This window comes from Microtus pennsylvanicus, chromosome 20 (assembly GCF_037038515.1).
Source record: "Microtus pennsylvanicus isolate mMicPen1 chromosome 20, mMicPen1.hap1, whole genome shotgun sequence".
In the NCBI taxonomy this organism is placed as follows: domain Eukaryota; kingdom Metazoa; phylum Chordata; class Mammalia; order Rodentia; family Cricetidae; genus Microtus; species Microtus pennsylvanicus.
The window spans coordinates 6,471,181-6,489,037 of record NC_134598.1 but is presented as its reverse complement, the minus strand read 5'-3'; positions in this window follow the sequence as shown (position 1 = coordinate 6,489,037).

Sequence of the window (17,857 nt, the reverse complement as noted above, 5' to 3'; positions counted from 1 at the left end):
CTATGTCCCAATCCACGAAACTAAAGGACAGTTGCTGGGAAAGCAAAGAATCTCCCTAACATTCCTCAACTTCTTCCTTCCTTTGGGACTTTGAGAAGCAATATCCGAGGTACAGTTCTTTCATTTTCAGAGGTGGCCTATTTAAAAGGAGCACCTCTAGACATGTTTAAAATGCATGAAAAGTTCTTGTGAATTAGTCAACAGATTCTTATTTAGAGGAAGCCAGACAATTTGACTTCCCATGTCAAAATATATCAGTGTTCACAGACGTGATTCAATCTGACATTAGGAATATTTGATTATGAGCTTAGCTATCTGAATTTTTAATAGAATATGCCATACTTGCAGCACACAAAGAAATTCTCTTTGGAACCGTGCTTGAGTCTGTTTCCCATCATCAAACACCATCTACATGAGCACTCGAAATTCTATGTCCTGTGAAAAATGTGATTATTAAATCAGCAAAGTCTCACTCAGTCTGGTTAAATTCTATTCACACATGGTTTTACTATGGCTATGTCTACTGGCATCAAAATATGCTTCAGTTTTAAAACAAATAATAGATCAGAGATTAACTTTGCTTCCTTTTTGAATAAATATACAAAACATAAATTATTTCAAAATTATTAAGCATATCACCAAGTCTTGTACTATATAACATGTTCACTTTTCAAATGCCAAATATCACTGCCAGTTTTCAATTCTCTTATTCCTTTATGCTTTTATTAAGGGACCCCTTGGGCCAATAACTAAATTAAATGTAATCAAATCTTGGTACTGGAAGTTTTGATGACACAAAATATATAGTTGGGGCCCTATCTCCCCCATTATATGGCAATTTATTAACATCTCTTTTATATATAAATATATTCTAAGAAGTTTCTACTGTATTGCGTTTCCATATAGTATTATTTCTTCTGTATTAGGTTTTCAAGTAACCCTTAACTTTAACTCTCTCTCCCATGTTCCCCTACTAATCTAACTCCCCCTGCCTGCTTTATCTTCCCATTCCAGCTCTCACCATATCCATCAATAACTATCTAATCTTTTTTTCCTTAGGTAAGTCTATGTGCCTCAAACCCAAATTCCCTTATTCCATATCTAACCTCTGTGGTTCTACTGTTATATCTCAGTTAACATTAACTTAACAGCTAATATACACACGTATATGAATACATACTATATTTGTCTTCCTGGGTCTGAGTCACTCACTCAGGATGACTTTTTACTATTTCCATACATTTCCTTGTTAATTTTATTATATCACTATTTAATAGTTGAGTAATTGAATATGAATTCTTTATATTTATTTTCTCAAGGTCAGCAGAGATCATATGCTCAAATCCTCTCATTACAAGAGAAAGCCAACAGAATATTTCCTTCGGATTAAAATGTTGAATACTGTGGAATGAAGAAGATCAGTTCCCTTGGGTGTATTTGACCCACTCATCCATACTAAATGGTGCCATGATGTTAGTGAAACCTTATGATGATGATAGATTAAATGAAGTTATATCGTTCAAGACATACCCTTGTATACACTTTTGAAAAACATGGTGTTTTGGAATGGAGGTACCAGAAAGAGTACAGACGGCTCATGGGAGTTAATTGCCTCATTTTCAGAAATGTTAGAATGTAGTTGGATTCTCTTTGTGCTTTGTAATCTTTATGTCATCATTATGCTATAAAAACTGAACAACACTACAAATCAATAGTATTTAAAACTCTCCTTAAGAAGCTGGTTGTTAAATGCATACCAGACACTGCCCCAGCAATGTTTCCTGTCTTCAATTTGTGACCATTGAGTAAGAGCCACCCGAGTGCGACACTCAGTGTAATGCCACTTTCATAAGTTTTACAAAGACTGTAATCCTACCCAGCAGAAAGATACAAATTCGTCATAAATCTACACAAAGCCTTTCAAAACTACTCAGGGTACATATTTAGGGTACAGTATACTCCAGAAAAGTAATCTGTATTTTCAAGAAACAGCATTCTCGATCCAAGTGTCCCTTCTGTCCTCCTTGAGCCTAATATATACCCATTCACTTCCTATTCATGAGCATGAAAATACAGAAGACTAGAAAGGCATAAGATTTTAATATCTATGTAAATCAAATTCTATTACTTTTCCTTTAGTTTGGAGATTATTATTACTGCTACTATTGCAGCTCAAATATTAGGGAACAAGGAACTAGCATCATAAAACATGTGGTTTTACTATTTTAGATACTGTAAGAGCGAGTTACAGGGCCCCTGACAGAACCAGTATACTTTGTGTCAGGCAGCTGTGAAATGGATGTTTATGGATGTATATTTATTTAAAATTAAATTTATTTTGCTGTGCAATGAAAATCACCATTTTCTTCTTCCTATACCTTTCAAATAAAGCATAAAAAAGAGAAGTGTTAGCCTAAAAAATATGCTAGTATGACTTTAGGACGTTGATTATTAATACACACGAGTTGAAAATTTTCAGTTCATGGTTCCCAGAGTGAAAATAGCTTTGGCAGGCTGCATATAGTATGTATAAAAAGACACACTTGTGGTGCATATACAGTGCCAAGTGCTCCATCTGTGTTCAGGGGCTGAGCTACGATTGCTGAGGGAGATGGAACTTTCTAATGTACTTACTTCAACATGTTCTAGAATTTTGCTACACTGAAGACTTTTGTTCTTATAATCATTTAAATATTGGAAATGCCATGTGTGGTACAGTAATATAAGTATTGGTTTTTTCAAGAAAGCATATTTGTGTAGCCCTAGTTGACCTGGAACTTGCTCTATAGACCTCTCTTTCCTGAACTCAGTGATCCAGTTGTTCTGTCTTCCTAGTGCTGGGATTTAAGTGTGTTCCACCATCACCTGGCAATTCAGGAATATTGAGTCTAGCATGTACTAATAAAATATCTAGCTCTAAAACAGAAACGTGAAGAAAGTTGATGACCAAAGAGAAGAGATAATCAGGGAGCTAATCCAACAAACACCCAACCCACCCACCAGTATGAAAGCATTCAGAACTTAATGTTATAGAGTAGAGCTTAACTTTATTTGTTACTAAGACTTAAACCCAGAACATCAAGCATACTAGACAATCTCTCTGTCACTGAGGAGTGTACCACCAACCATCACTGAATTATATCATCTACTCTCGTTTTATTGTTTGTTTTGAGAGAGAATCTTAGTAAATCTCCAGGGCTGGCATTGAACCTGTTTGGGTTCACACTTTTCCTGCCTCAGCTTCATAAGTATCTGGGACTACAGGCCTGCACCACTAGGTGTTTTAAAAACGAAGAGTGGGAAGCACACGCTGCAAGTACACAGAGTGGACCAAGATGTAAATGAGTGAACCCAGCTGGGCACCCCACTCTCTAAGTCCTTGGTACCTGGGCAAAATCCCAGGGCCCCACCTCACATGCCTCAGTTTCAATAGCCAGACATCAGGCAAGCTTCTGGCAGGTAGGCTGCTCCAACACCAACTCCATCAATTGGACCTTGTAAGCTACAAGTCCCACTCCATCCCTAAACCCCTCTTCTCACTGTGACCTCAAATGACCTCTGAAGCACAGACTTGTGACTGTCCAGAGCAGACCAAGAGAGAAAAGACCAAGATAACAGGCCAAGAGAGTCCTCAGTGGTTTCCTGAGACACAGACAGTGACTTACAGAGCAGCTCCGTAAAACACAGACAGTAACTGCAAAAATAAGGATAGGACCAAGAGGCAAAACACTCTTGGCACCAATTGGATGAAGAGATGCGTAGGCACCAATGCGGGAATTCATTCAACAACCTAAAAAGTAACCTGAACCCTGTGGTCATACAACAGGAAGACCTGATCATCCTAACCCAGAAGAAGTAGAAGAAAATGATCTTAAATATAACTTTATGAGGATGATAGAAACCTTTAAAGAGGAAATGAAAAAATTACCTTAAAGAATTAGAAGAAACTGGTAGGTATGCCTTTAATCCTAGTACTCGGGAGGCAGAGGCAGGTGGATTTCTGTGAGTTCAAGTCCAGCCTGATCTACTAGAACTAGTTCCACGACAGGCTCCAAAGCCACAGGAGGAAAAAAAATTAAAAGAAAAAAGAAATGGAGGAAAAAAATAGAATAAATCTCTTAAAGAAAAGCAAACAGGTGAAGCAAACAGTTTAAACAGTACAATGCTTGAAGATTGAAATAGAGGCAATAAAGAAAACACAAACAGAGAATTCTGGGAATGGAAATTATGGTTAAATAAATGAGAACTACAGTTGCAAACATAACCAACAGAATACAAGAGATGGAAGAGATTCTCAGGTGTTGCAGATATTATAGAGGAAATAGATTGATCAGTCAAAGAAAATATTAAATCCAACAAATTCTTAACACAAAACATCCAGGAAATCTGAAATACTACAAAAAGACCAAACCTAAGCTTAGTAGGTATAGAAGAAGGAGAGGAATTCCTGCTCAAAGGCACAGAAAACATGTTCAACAAAATCATAAAACAAAACTTTCCCAACCTAGAAAGGATATACCTATGAAGAAGATACAAGAAGCTTACAGAACACTAAATAGACTGGACCAAGAAAAAAAGTTCCCTTGCCATATAAAAATCAACACTTGAAATATACAGATTAAAGAAAAAATATTAAGAACTGCAAAGGAAAAAGATCAAGTAACATATAAAGGTAAAGCTATCAGAATTATACCCAACTTCTCAATGGAAACCATGAAAGCCAGAAGATCCTGGACAGATGTGCTGCAGATATTAAGAGACCATGGATGCAAGCCCAGACTACTATACCCAGTAAACCTTTCAATCACCATCAAAGGTGAAAACTAGATATTCCATGACGAAACCAGATTAAATAATACCTATCCACAATTCCAGCCCTACAGAAAGTACTAGAAGGAAAACTCCAACCCAAGGAAGTTAACTGCACCCTAAAAACACAGGGAACAAATAACCTCACACCAGCAAACCCCAAATGTAGGAAGATAAGGCCCAGCATACCAAAAGGAGACAACCTGGAGTCTGCCTGGAGCTGTCAAAGGCCAAGCAGTGTTTCCTGAGTGCCTAGCAATAGGCACTGTCAGAAGTCCTGATAGTGCCTAGAAGTCCTGATAGTGCCTAGACAATGGAGGCAAGAATGAAATGCCAGCCGCCAATGGATCCGAACACCTGGGTATTGGGAGGGTATATAAGCTTTTCCCCTGTTGTTAAATAAACGAGTCCGCTGTAAACTTTCTACCTGACTCTTGGCATCTGTGGTCATTGACACTGTGCCTTTTCCCTCCCTCCCCCGAGTAGACATTAAGACCCAGCAACATCTGGCACCCAAACAGGGATTTCTGGTATGTTTTGAGCTCACCTGGTCAGAGGTGTTTTGTTTTTTTCCTTTTTTTTTTTTGTGGTTGTAATTTTTGTGTTTTGTCCGGCACAGATTCTAGTCATTTTCCTCTCCTCATTCACAGTGTTGCTGCACAGCGTCCCCAAACGGTGTATTTTTCGTGAAAGGCTCCTTGGTATCTTCAGCAGGAAAACATTCAGACTCCCATCCTTTCCTTCTTTGGAAAGGCCCCTCAGTCCCTTTGTCAAGTAAGCACTGGAACCGCCAGCTTTCCTTCCTGTTGTCTGCCATGTTTGTCTGTCCATTTGGTTAGGAAGGCACATCGTTTCCATTTCGGTTCACCCAGCATCTCCATATAAGGCAGAACCAATACTCGGCTCCTGAAGAACTACAGAAATTTCCCACTACTCCCTAGACATAGGGTCTGATACAATATCCCACTCCTGTAGACTGCAACCCCCAGCTGTCCCTCTCAGAGGGGAGCTGACAGGCAGAGTGGAGTGACCTGTCATCTGTGGGAGTGCCATGTTTGCCTAAGCAGGGAGAAGTGAGCTGCGTGGAGGCATGCGAGATGAAGGCCTAGAGGCAAGTCAGCACCTGAGGTGTATGAGCTATGATCTATCATTGGGTGCTGATGGCGCTTGGGCTTCTCACCTGGTGCTGCCAGAGCCATGGCTTCAAGGCCAACCACCTATGCTGTGCTCTGGCTCTGTTGAAGGACGAGGAGCGAGCTGTGCACCTAGGGTGCACACCTGCAATCTGCCCACCTGGGTTCATTCTCCAGACATCGAACGAGGAGAAAGGCTAAATAAGACAGAAAAGCACATGTGGGCCTTTATTTGTCAATTTACCGAGCTCTTTCGAGAAACCACAGAACTAGCACTGCAGGGAGCAAATGCCCCACCTCAGCATCTTCAGCTTCACCAAAGTAAACGTGGGTCATCAACACCTTAGGGTCAATGGTGTTAAGGTTCACAATAAAAATGCAGACAAAGGACAAATTATTCTGGGCCTTCAGATAAGTCATGTAGGAAACTGTGAGACTGATTTGGATATCAAGCAATATTTTTGTGGAGCTAATGTGAAAAGTATTCAGATTCATGAGGCAATGTGGGTGATCCTAGAGTCCTTGATTGGGGGCATGTGTTTAATTGGAGTATTGTCCTTCTTCTTCCTTAGGAAACCACTTTTAGAGGTTTACTGGACAGGACTGACTAATATCCTGAACATCCCTGGACTGAGTGGTTTATTAGATAATATCATTTTGGATTTAATATCAAACTAATTGACAATTACTTGTCAAAAAACAAGATCTTTGCAGGGCTCCCCACACTTCCAATAAAGATACAGTCCCCCCTCCTCTATTCTCATCCCTCATGTTACCCTGACCTTTTCAGATTCTAATAATAACCCAGAGGACTGAGAACTGTTACCTGTCACATATTAGATCTCACTACCTAACCATCTATATCTCTTTACTTCTCAGAAAAGTTACAGTCCTGACGCAATTAAAAACCAAAGTTGGCTTTGGAGTTAGAATGTGACTCTCTCTTTCTCTAAACCCAAGCATGCTGCTAGAAGAAAAATTCAAGGTTTCTCTTTCATATCAGAAGAGTCACCTGGTGTGGGACAGAAACAAACCAAAAATCTGTTGTTTTCAAAACTCTGTTAGCTCCCCAAAACTCTATTTCTCCCTTTACTTATTTTTGACTCTTTACTACCTTTCTTTGGCTAAGCATCTTTAGTATATACTGACAGACTGGTAGGGAAAATAAATAGATTGATAGAAATAGATGATAGATATATAAATAGATAGATGATATATAGATAGAGATAAAAAATAGATGATAGAAAAATAGATAAATCAATATATAGATACATAGATACATGATAGAGAGATAAATACATGATAGATGATAATAGATGTGATATATATATATACTCAGAAAAATATTATTGCATTTTAACATATTTATCTTATTTTTAATTATTTGTAAGTTGATGTATGTCTATGTGTCTGCATGTATGGTTCTGCTTATTTCTTTCAACAATTCAATGAGTTTCTGGGCTCTTGGAAGGTTTCTCATACCACTGGGATACCCTACAATCCACAGGGACATGTTATTATGGAGAGGACCAACAGAGCTCTTAAGGAGCTCTTGGCCAGGACTATCTTGCCAGAGGCTAGGAGAGATCCTCATCTGGCCTTAACAGAAGAACTCTTCCATATGAAATTCCTCAGTTTTGATGACAAGGGGCTCAGCCCAGCTTATAAGCACTGGGCATCCATGCTAAGGAATACACTGCAGCCCCTGGTGAGATGATGAGATTCTATCTCTTGCCAATGGCAACCTCTAGCTCCTAGCTAACCCAGGGGAAATGGTATGCTTACATTTCTTTACACTGCCACAACACCAATGTGGGCCTTTGCAAATGTATTACTCACTATTATGTAAAGTATTACATGAATAATATGAGAATTGCATTACAGTGAGATATTCTTCACCAATATTTTTAAATCCATTTAAGTACAGGATATTGTGTACAATCATGATTATGTGCTGAGTTCCTAGAACAGCATCAAGTAAGCATTTTAAGACATTTAAAAGAGCGTTGGTAGAATTTAAGATTAATGTATCTTTAAACTTTTTAATTCAGTAACAATTTTAAATCAATAATGGATTTTAAATTAATTTTGTGGATATTGACATAGTTCTTTTGTAGTTTGTTAATGTGATGGAGTCACTTTCTGCTGTTAAAATATTTTGACTCTGTGATTGTGATTTGTATCTTTTTGAAATAAACTCTTGAGACCAATTTTTCATGTCCACATACTCTTGGATGTGTGGTCTTCCACTAGCACATCATCAACTTATCAGGGGCTACAGTTTTTGAGAAGATTATCTATCTCTGTACCAGCAGCTAATAATTACAGTTCACTCTGTGGCTAGGGATGAGATGGGTGTTGAATTTTCCTCTCCTTGCTTGAATGTGATCAGGCTTGGGCTCACACAGGTTTGTGCATGCTGTGATGACAGCTGCGGGTTTGAATGTACAGCTTCTCTTATAGGTCCAGAAAATATTTTCTTCTAGGCCACCTACCATTAGCAGCTCTAAACATTTTCCAATCTTGTGAGGCAGGGTACAAGATGTGTATTCCGTTTGGGCCGAGCCTTTTGTAGTTTTTTAGTCTATGAGCATTGGCCAGCTGTGGACCTCTGAGTAAATCACAATCTATCGAAAATAGAAGCTTTTCAAATAAAGGTTGAGAAATCATTCACATATGGGCATAAAGTTAACTTACTAGGAATCGATTTATTATGATGTTCCATTAGCAGAGTAACAATAAATTCTTCTCTAAGCCTCAAACCTGTCTAACCACTGGGTTTTTGCCTGAAAATGGTGCCAGGTATAGGTTTCATCATGTGGAGTTAGATTTACATTTAGCCAGAAAATTGTTGGTTACTCTCATGATATCCATGTAGTTAGAAAATTCATTTTAATACAGTGAATTTTTATTAGTTGAAACTATCTGTAAAGTCAATTTTTATGCCATGCTCTGTTCTATCATGACTGACACTTCAATAAAATTAATTCAAAGCAGAATGCAAACAGAAAAATCAAGTTAGACAGCTGTCTAAGACATTGTTGACATAATTTTGTTTTCATATGTAACATAGAAAGTGTATGAAAAACATCACATCCTTTTACTCAGGCTTAGAACAAGACCCATGTGAAGTAATGATCAAAGATAACTTTTTATACACTATATTTTACTACTATGTTTTCATGGGTATCATATTAAATATCATTGAGTTAAACCTTACAAGTCAATGAATGGAGTTGGGGAAAATAGTCATCTCAGTTAGTCTCTAGGAATTTTTATTCAGTACTTTAAAAAGCTTTCTGTAAAAGTAATGCAGATCAATGAAGGAAAGACAGATGCTTGCAAAGAATGCTGTACAAGTGAGGTAGTTCTCTGAAACTCAAAAAAAAATCAGTAATTGATGAGTTACTCATTAGTCAAACACATCGTGAAATCACTTCAGTGACCATGTTTGATATGGTCTCGTGAACTACTTCTCTTTTCTCCAAAACATTAAGTGATTTAAAAAAATGATCTGTAAATTGACTCGTTGTGTGAATTTCCAAGTTGTGAGGACCTCAGTAAATCCTCGGAAGGATCTCTACACATCTGCAATTTTAAATTTAGACTGCATAAAGAGTAGGCATGATTTTTCTATATACACCGTATTCCTAAAAACTCTTATGAATGCTGTAAGGATTTAGTCTGTTCTTGCTTCTTCTAGTCATTGTGGGTGTGTGTCTTTGTATGTACACATGCATACATCCTAGCAAGTGCACACACATCACATACTCATTGCTAATTTGGCACTATCACCATAAAGCATAACATATTTTAAATATTTTCAGCTGTGATTTCCTATTAGACAGGTATCAACAACAGAAGTACATGCTTATTTCAGAAGATAGGGAGTTGTCCTATAGATGAATTCCAAATTGACACTTACAGGAAGTGCTACCATTGTCTTACTCGTATAATTATGTGTGAAAGACCCATTGCTATCAGGTCTTTAAAATACTGAGGGAAGCCGAGAGGCTTTGTTGGGTGCCTGCTGTGGCATTATCTTTGCAAGGAAAGAACTCTGTCCTCTGCTCTACTCACATTTGAGAAGTAGTAACACGACATCACTGAAGAATAGCTTTGGGAGTGGCAAGGCTCTGTGCATCACTTGCATATTGGATTTGTCTGGAAGTGCAGCTGCTTGGCAGCTGGAGATGCTGGCACCAATCTGCACTGACTCTAGTGGAAATTATAGGTCCTCTCCAGCAGCACCTCTTCTTTACATCCTTTCTTCTTGGTGCTGCATTTTCCTTCCTCCTCAAAATACATTGTTTCTTCAATAAGTTCTCTATTGTCCTTATTTTTATTTTGTCAGTTCTCTTTCAAGATGTTCTCCATGGGCCCATCCATAATTTCATAATAAGGTATCCACTTTTTTTTTGCTTTTTTCAGACTGGGTTTCTCTGTGTAGCTTTGGAGCCTGTTATGTCACTTGCTCTATAGATCAGACTGGCTTTGAACTCACATAGATTCACCCATCTCTGCCTCCCAAGTGCTGGGATTAAAGTTATGCACCACAACTACCTGCCTTAAGGTATATGGTTTCTATAACTTCAGCTTCTGGAAATATTTCTAGAATTCTGGCCCATTAATGTCCCCAAAGAGCTCTAGGATGGGAAGAGAGATTTTCCTACTACAGTGGTCTCTCATCTCCAGAAAAAAGTTGGGTTTGAATTTAACCCTTATCTATACATTCCTTTTATGACTGTCACAGATACATATGCTTCCTCTCTTCTTATTCTCCAGTGCGATATTTAATAAGAAACGTGTGTCTTTACTTAAGTTTTAAAGATTCACAGTATGTCCAACTCAGCTATGTGAGGTAAAGCAAATAAGTATCTTGTAATTTTTCTTAACAAACAAGATATCTATAGGTAACGACCAAGTCTCTATACAAGCACTGTGATTTTTTTATCCACCTGATACTTTTGCCAAAAGTAAAGACTCTCCACGTAATGTTGCTTAAAGGGTATTTAGTGCTGTTTTTGTTTATGTGTTTTTTTTTATTACCAGCCACCAGAGCAAAACAGTACAGATACATTCACTGAGATAAACCATGAACTTCAGTTAGGAGAAGCCACATTCATTCTTTGTGAAGGCAAAAATCTTCCTATGGGTTACTCTCCTTCATCAGCAATTAACAAGCAATTATCGTGAAGGAGTGAAACATTTCTATCAATGAAATATATCTAATTGATGCTATCCCAAACACAAGGAAGACTTGTATATTATTCCATAACACTCTCTCCTTTCTGTTTCCATCAGAATATAGGCAGAATAATTCCCCAGATGAGATTGGCTGCGTTTGACAAACGCTGAGTGTTAAAAACACTTCTGTGACGAGTGTAGTGTTTAGAAAGTGACCTTGCCATCTCAGTCTGGTTAGCTAGTGAGGAGTAGGAATTCTGCACCCTTGAGTACATGACCTTCATCTAAACTCAGTTTTTCTATAGAACATACACTTTATTTGCTTAATAGGAAATGCGACATCAAGAGTAACTGAATTCAAATTCTACGTGCACTTGGCCATTGAGTCGCTTATAAACTCTTGGTAAATGCTTCATGATAGGCAATCTGTTTGTAGGCCTCAAAAAAAAAAATAGAAGTCTTCTCTCCTGAAATAATAAAAAGATGTAAAGTAGTATGCTCTTTTTATAGATGTAACCCAGAATATATAGAGGGCAGGCAGAGCAGGGACCCAGCCCGGCCCTTTATGGGAATCACTAAGAGAATACTTACCTATTCATTGATCTTACTAACTTTATTTTCATCTCCGTTGTGGAATATTATTTTAACTAGACAAAGATGTGTTATATGTATTTATGTTGTGGAATATTACTTTAACTATGTAAAGATGTATTAAGTTTGTTTATCTAGACAAAGATGCATTACATCTGTTTATGCAACATTTCTTTAACTATGTAAAGATGTGTTGTTGTTTTATCTTGCCTGCTTAAGGCACCTGATTGGTCTAATAAAAAGCTGAACTGCTAATAGATACACAGAGGAGCCATAGACAAGGTTGTCAGGCAGACAGAGTAAATAGGAAAAGGACCTATGGTCAGGAATTATAGAAAAGAGAGAACAGGGGAAGAGGGAGACGCTGGAGGATAGAAGCCGGATAGCTGTCAGACATGGAGGAAACTGGAAAGTGAGACTTACAGAAAGAAAGGAAAGGAAAAACCCCAGCAAAACACAGAGAAAGAGATTAAAATAAGAGCTAAGATAAGGCCAAGCATTCATAACTAATAAAAAGTCTGTTTTTAATGATTTGGGTGCTGTTTGGTAGCCAAAAAGAAAGCCTGGCGCATTCTTCTGTATTGTTTACATGTTTGTCTCCATTCCTGTGACATTCTATGTGAATATTGCTAAATATTACTTAAAATAGCAGGGCCAAAAATATGTCATGAGGACCAACAGCTGAACCGAGGACTACGTTTAAAGTTTTACTTAAACATTTTAAGACAAACATTTGCTGTGGAATTCAGATATTTTTCTCGGCTATCAGGTGATTTAAAGAGTATAAGAGACTCAGGCCAGTACGACCAAGCCCAGTTTTCTTGTCACAGGTCCACATTTCCTGTCGTTTCCACATTCCTTGAACTTAGCTGAATAATCTATTTTGTCACACTCTGTGTTTGCGTGCAGTATCTCCTCCTATTCATTTTAGGAAACAGGTTATTTATCGTTTTAGGGTATAGCTCAGTATTGTTTTTGTAAAAACATTTTTAACACACCATGTCGGCCTCTTTAGTATCTGACCAGTAAACAACGTGTTACTTTTTCTTCATGGAATTTGTTCAAGAGGGTGGAATCTATTCCTTTCTGTGGTCACCTTCTAAAACGGAACTTCATCTCCTCATAGGAAGTACCTTGTGCAAATTGTATCCTTGCAGCCAATGGCTAAGATGTCCCATAAATTCAGGTTGAGTTAATGAAGTGATGACTTCCCAAGAAACCCCATAGTCAGCAGAAAATAAATGTTGCTGACTAAGTGCCGCCTATGCAAACTCAAAGTGACGCTGGATTTCCAGTACCTCCCAGATAGATGCAAGACTCCCAGAAAATGTTTACTCATGTGATAATGATTCTAATTAATATTAACCCTCTCTCACCCACACCAATCTATATGTATATATAAATAAACCCATCAAAAAGGGGATCTACCTTTGATATTTTCTAAATGTCTCTTCCTATCTGTTAACAGAAAATCCATAGTTTTATATAAGTTAAGATTTACCAAAAATCTATACAAACATTTGTGCTAATAAATATTGATTAGTATAAAGATACCTCATTTCTTCCATGTCTTTTATAGACTTTTAATTTTTAAGAAAATTTTGATTATTCTTATTATTAAATTTGATTATAAATTAATTCAAATATTATTTTATATTTAAAAGTTGTATTAATAGGATCAATACAATTTGCATTAGTCCAAGAAGATAGAGAATACCAGAGGTAGTAATCACAAAAAGGTCACAATAATCAAAAATTGACTTTCTCAGTTCCTTCGTGCCTCTATCACAAATACATTACAGTAGATAATTTACAAACTAATAATTTAAAATTATGGAGTTTAGAAGTTTCAAGATCAAGGTGACAGAGGATTTAATCTTTGATGTTGACACTATTGCCTTCTTGCATCTTCTCATATATTGGACATGATGGCCAAGCTCTCTTTGGACACTTTTAGGGAAGTCATTCATGAGAGATTTGTCCTCAAGACATTATACCCTTCCTAAGGTTCCACTTCTTAGTATTACTGGAGTATCAACCTAGGACTTTGGTGGAACTTAAACATGTACATAACAACGCTTGAGATGTGAGAGGATCCATTCCTGGAGAAACCCAGAGGTATAACAGTTTTGTATGCACATGCTCTACATTTCACTGTAGCTAAGGATCCCCCCTCCCCAAAGTTTATCTTCTTCAGTCATCCCTTTGCATGCAGTGATCGCGTTAGAGAATGTGATCTAGGTGAGACTGAAGACATAACCCCTGACTTGTACCAGACACTTCTTCCTCATTCAAGATATCATATTAGTACATTCCAAGAACTGTTAAGCACGAAGAGGTAAGGGCATCTTACCAGAAAAGGTATCCGGGTTTCTGCCTTCCTACATTTTTCTACACACACACACACACACACACACACACACGTATGTATACATATATATATATATATATATATATATATATATATCAAGACACACATATCAAAAATGAATATATAACTACATATATGGATAGGTATGTTTCTGTTTTTTATATTTTTTTATAAATTCTGTCAATTGTCAAATTCTGTCATATATATATATATATATATATATATATATATATATATATATGAAACAGGGTCTAAGCTTAGCCTTCCCATCAGTATTTAAAAACTAGAGAAGTGTCCACTACATAAGAAAGTATTAAGTTCAAGGAACCCCCACCTCCATCCAGTTCTAGTAAGATGAGCATCCAAACTGCCTCTGAAGAGGGAGGGGGACTTGATTGGGGGAGGGGGAGGGAAATGGGAGGCGGTGGCGGGGAAGAGACAGAAATCTTTAATAAATAAATAAATTTAAAAAATACTAAAAGAAAAAAAGGGAAAGTATTAAGTTTATTATTGTTGGTCAACCATAGCTACAGTAATGTTTTAAAGGTATAAGTTTTTTATTAATGACTTTATTTCATTTATTTACTTATTCTTTTATTTGTGTATGAGCACTTGTATGGAGGTCAAGGGACAATTTGTGGGGCTTAATTTTATTTTTCTACTATGTGGATCCTGAATATGAGCCTTAGAGCACCAAGCAGCAAGTGCTCTTAGCACTGAGACATCTTGCTGGCCCTAGTAAGATCTACCTACTATCTAATAAAGTCATCTCGGCAAGTAGCCTTGATTTTATTGTGTCATGACCGTAACTGATCAGGATTTAAATAACACAGACAAATATACATTTGATTTGAAAATGGATTTTTCAGGTTCATAATTTTCCTAGAGATTTTGAAATATATTTATATGGCCAGTGCAAAGATATTATCATTGCCTAGCTTCACTTTGACATCATATAAAATAATCATTAATAGTATATTTTACATAATTAATGTTCCACCCTCTCCTCCCCAAAGAAGCTTGATAGTCTATTCAAATTAATGGGTTATTTATTGTAGAATTTTCTTTGATTTTTTATAGAAGATAAATTCTTCTCTCATATCATACATCCCTACGATTTTCTCCTCCTTCCACTCCTGCTACCTCCTCCCATTCCCCTCCCCCCTAGATCTACTGTCCTACAGCTTTATTTTCATAAAAGAGCAGGCCTTCAAGAGATGCCAACAAAACAGCACAAAGTAAAATCCAGTAAGTCAATGCAAAAGCTCCCATATTGAGGCTGGACAAGAAAACCCAAAAGCCAGAAGAGAATACCAAGAGCAGGCAAAAGGGTCAGAAGTAACTTTTAACAATTTTGAAGTATTCTAAGAAGTGCTGTTAATTATTCTGGATATTTCAGAACTCATTTTACCTAAAATACTGCAATTGTCCCTATACATTCCTATGCACCTCCAAACCCCCAGCGAATTCCATTCCAATTACTATTCTGTGAATCTGATTTCTCTCTAGATAAATAATGCAAATAGAAGTCTATGTTATATGTGTTTGTTCATGACTTATTTCACTTAGCAGAAAGTGATGAATGTTTAGCAGGTCAAATTTTTTTGTTTTAGCTTTGAGGCTATTATATTCTATTTTAATGTTCCTGTATATCTATAAAGAGCCTACATTTTAAATCTCTTCATTGTGGGGAGTGGAGGGAGCCGTAAGTGAATGTGTGAGGAACAGATGAAGTACTGAGTGGATGCATATTATTATTCTAATACAGGGATTCTAATGCCTGAGACCCACAGGAATTTTTGAAACCTTCCCAGGTCAGGCTAAAGGAATAGAAAAAGCCTTCCTCTTGCCCATGTGTGAATGTTGACAGAGAGTAGAAGACATGTCAGTTCTATAGTTAACATACACCTAGGATGATTCTGCCGTTGATTATTGTTCGCAACAATGTTAATGGAATGGCTATGCCAATAGTTCTCTGGGGCTTTGATTTCACTCATGTGGTATATGTGCTTAGATCACATGTAAATTCCATGGAGCTGATACGATCAACCCATTTCATATGCATGTTCTCCATGCACCTACAGCACATAGATTCCAGTGATCTCAGATTGTTCCAACATTTAATGGCTTTCCTTTCTTTCCTTTTTTTCCCATGGTTATAGCCCCAAACTGTAACTCCAGTTCCAGGGAGATTCAACTCCCTCATTAGAACTCCATGGCCACTAGGCATCTATGTGGTACACCTAAACACGTGTAGGCAAAACATTCATACATAAAATAAAATAAGAGTAAATAAGCCTTTCTTCTAAATGATAGCCTTTAGAAGAGAGGTGAAGTAGTATCCTGTGAGTCTTTGATTTATATTTCCCCAGTAGTTAATAGTTTAACATCTTCCCATATACTCATTGCTCTTTTGTATTTTTGAGAAATAGATGTTTAAGTACTTTTCCCATTTTGAATATTTTAATGGTTTTTTAAACGAGATACTTTGAATTATGTGTATATTCTAAACATTAATCCCTTGCAAGTATTTTCCTTAATTTAAGAATTGTCATTTTGCTTAATTGGGGCATGTTGGTGGTAAAAATTAAATGGGAAATATTAAACATTTTCATCAAGTCCTATGTGGTTTTTGTTTTTTTTCTTTTCTTCTTCTCTTTCTTACTCTTCCCCTTCTTATTCCTCCTCCTCCTCCTCTTCTTCTTCTTCATCCTCTTCTCCTCCTCCTCCTCCTCCTTCTCTTCTTCTTCTTCTTCTTCTTCTTCTTCTTCTTCTTCTTCTTCTTCTTCTTCTTCTTCTTCTTCTTCTCTTCTTCTTCCTCCTCTTCCTCTTTCTCTTCCTCTTCCTCTTCTTTTTAACTGGAATCTGGTGACTTATGCAATGAAGTGCATCCATTGTCACTAAATTGTCCCTTCATGTTCTCATAAGAGTTATAGAGTTGTAAATACTTGATAGGGATATTTATTGTATTTTTGAGTATGTCAGGAAAGGATATAATATCATTTTATAGGTACATACATATATTTCCAGCACTATTTGATATGGGAGTCCCCTCTGTGTGCTGTGATTACTATTAATAAATAAAGAAACTGCTTTGGCCTCTTGATAGGGCAGAGCTTAGGTAGGCAGGGAGGACTGGACTGAATGCTGGGAGAAAGAAGGTCAGAGTTAGGAGATGCCAGAGTTAGGAGATAGATGTGCTAAAATTTTGCTGGTAGGCCACAATTTCGTGGTGATATACAGATTAATAGAAATGGGTAAAAATAAGATGTAAGAGTTAGCCTATAAAAAGTTAAATCTAATGGGCCAAGCAGTGATTTAATTAATAGAGTATCTCTGTGCTTATTCTGGTTCTGGGAGACTGGGATAAAAAAGAGGGTTTTTGCAGCAACTGTTCATTGAAAACAACATTCCCAAACTGAATGATTCTGTCTTGAAATGGTTTGTTGTGGGTCTTCCTTCAGTGATCCCTTTGTGCTGTAGGTGCTCCCTATGTCTGGCTCCCACTGGTGTCACTGTTCTTATTAATATATTCTTTCAGTGATTTCAAAGATTAAAATATCTGTCCTTTCTCTATACTCTTTTTTTCTTTGAAGAAGTTTTTGGTTTTTGTTTGCTTGCTTTGTTTTTTGTTTGTTTGTTTTTGTTCGTTTTGCATTCCTGATCAGTTTGAGTCCCATATGAAATTTGAGGCAATTTTAGCCCTTACAGAATATAGTTATTAAGGATGACATGAAATTGGTGACTTTAGGTAGCATTGAAATTG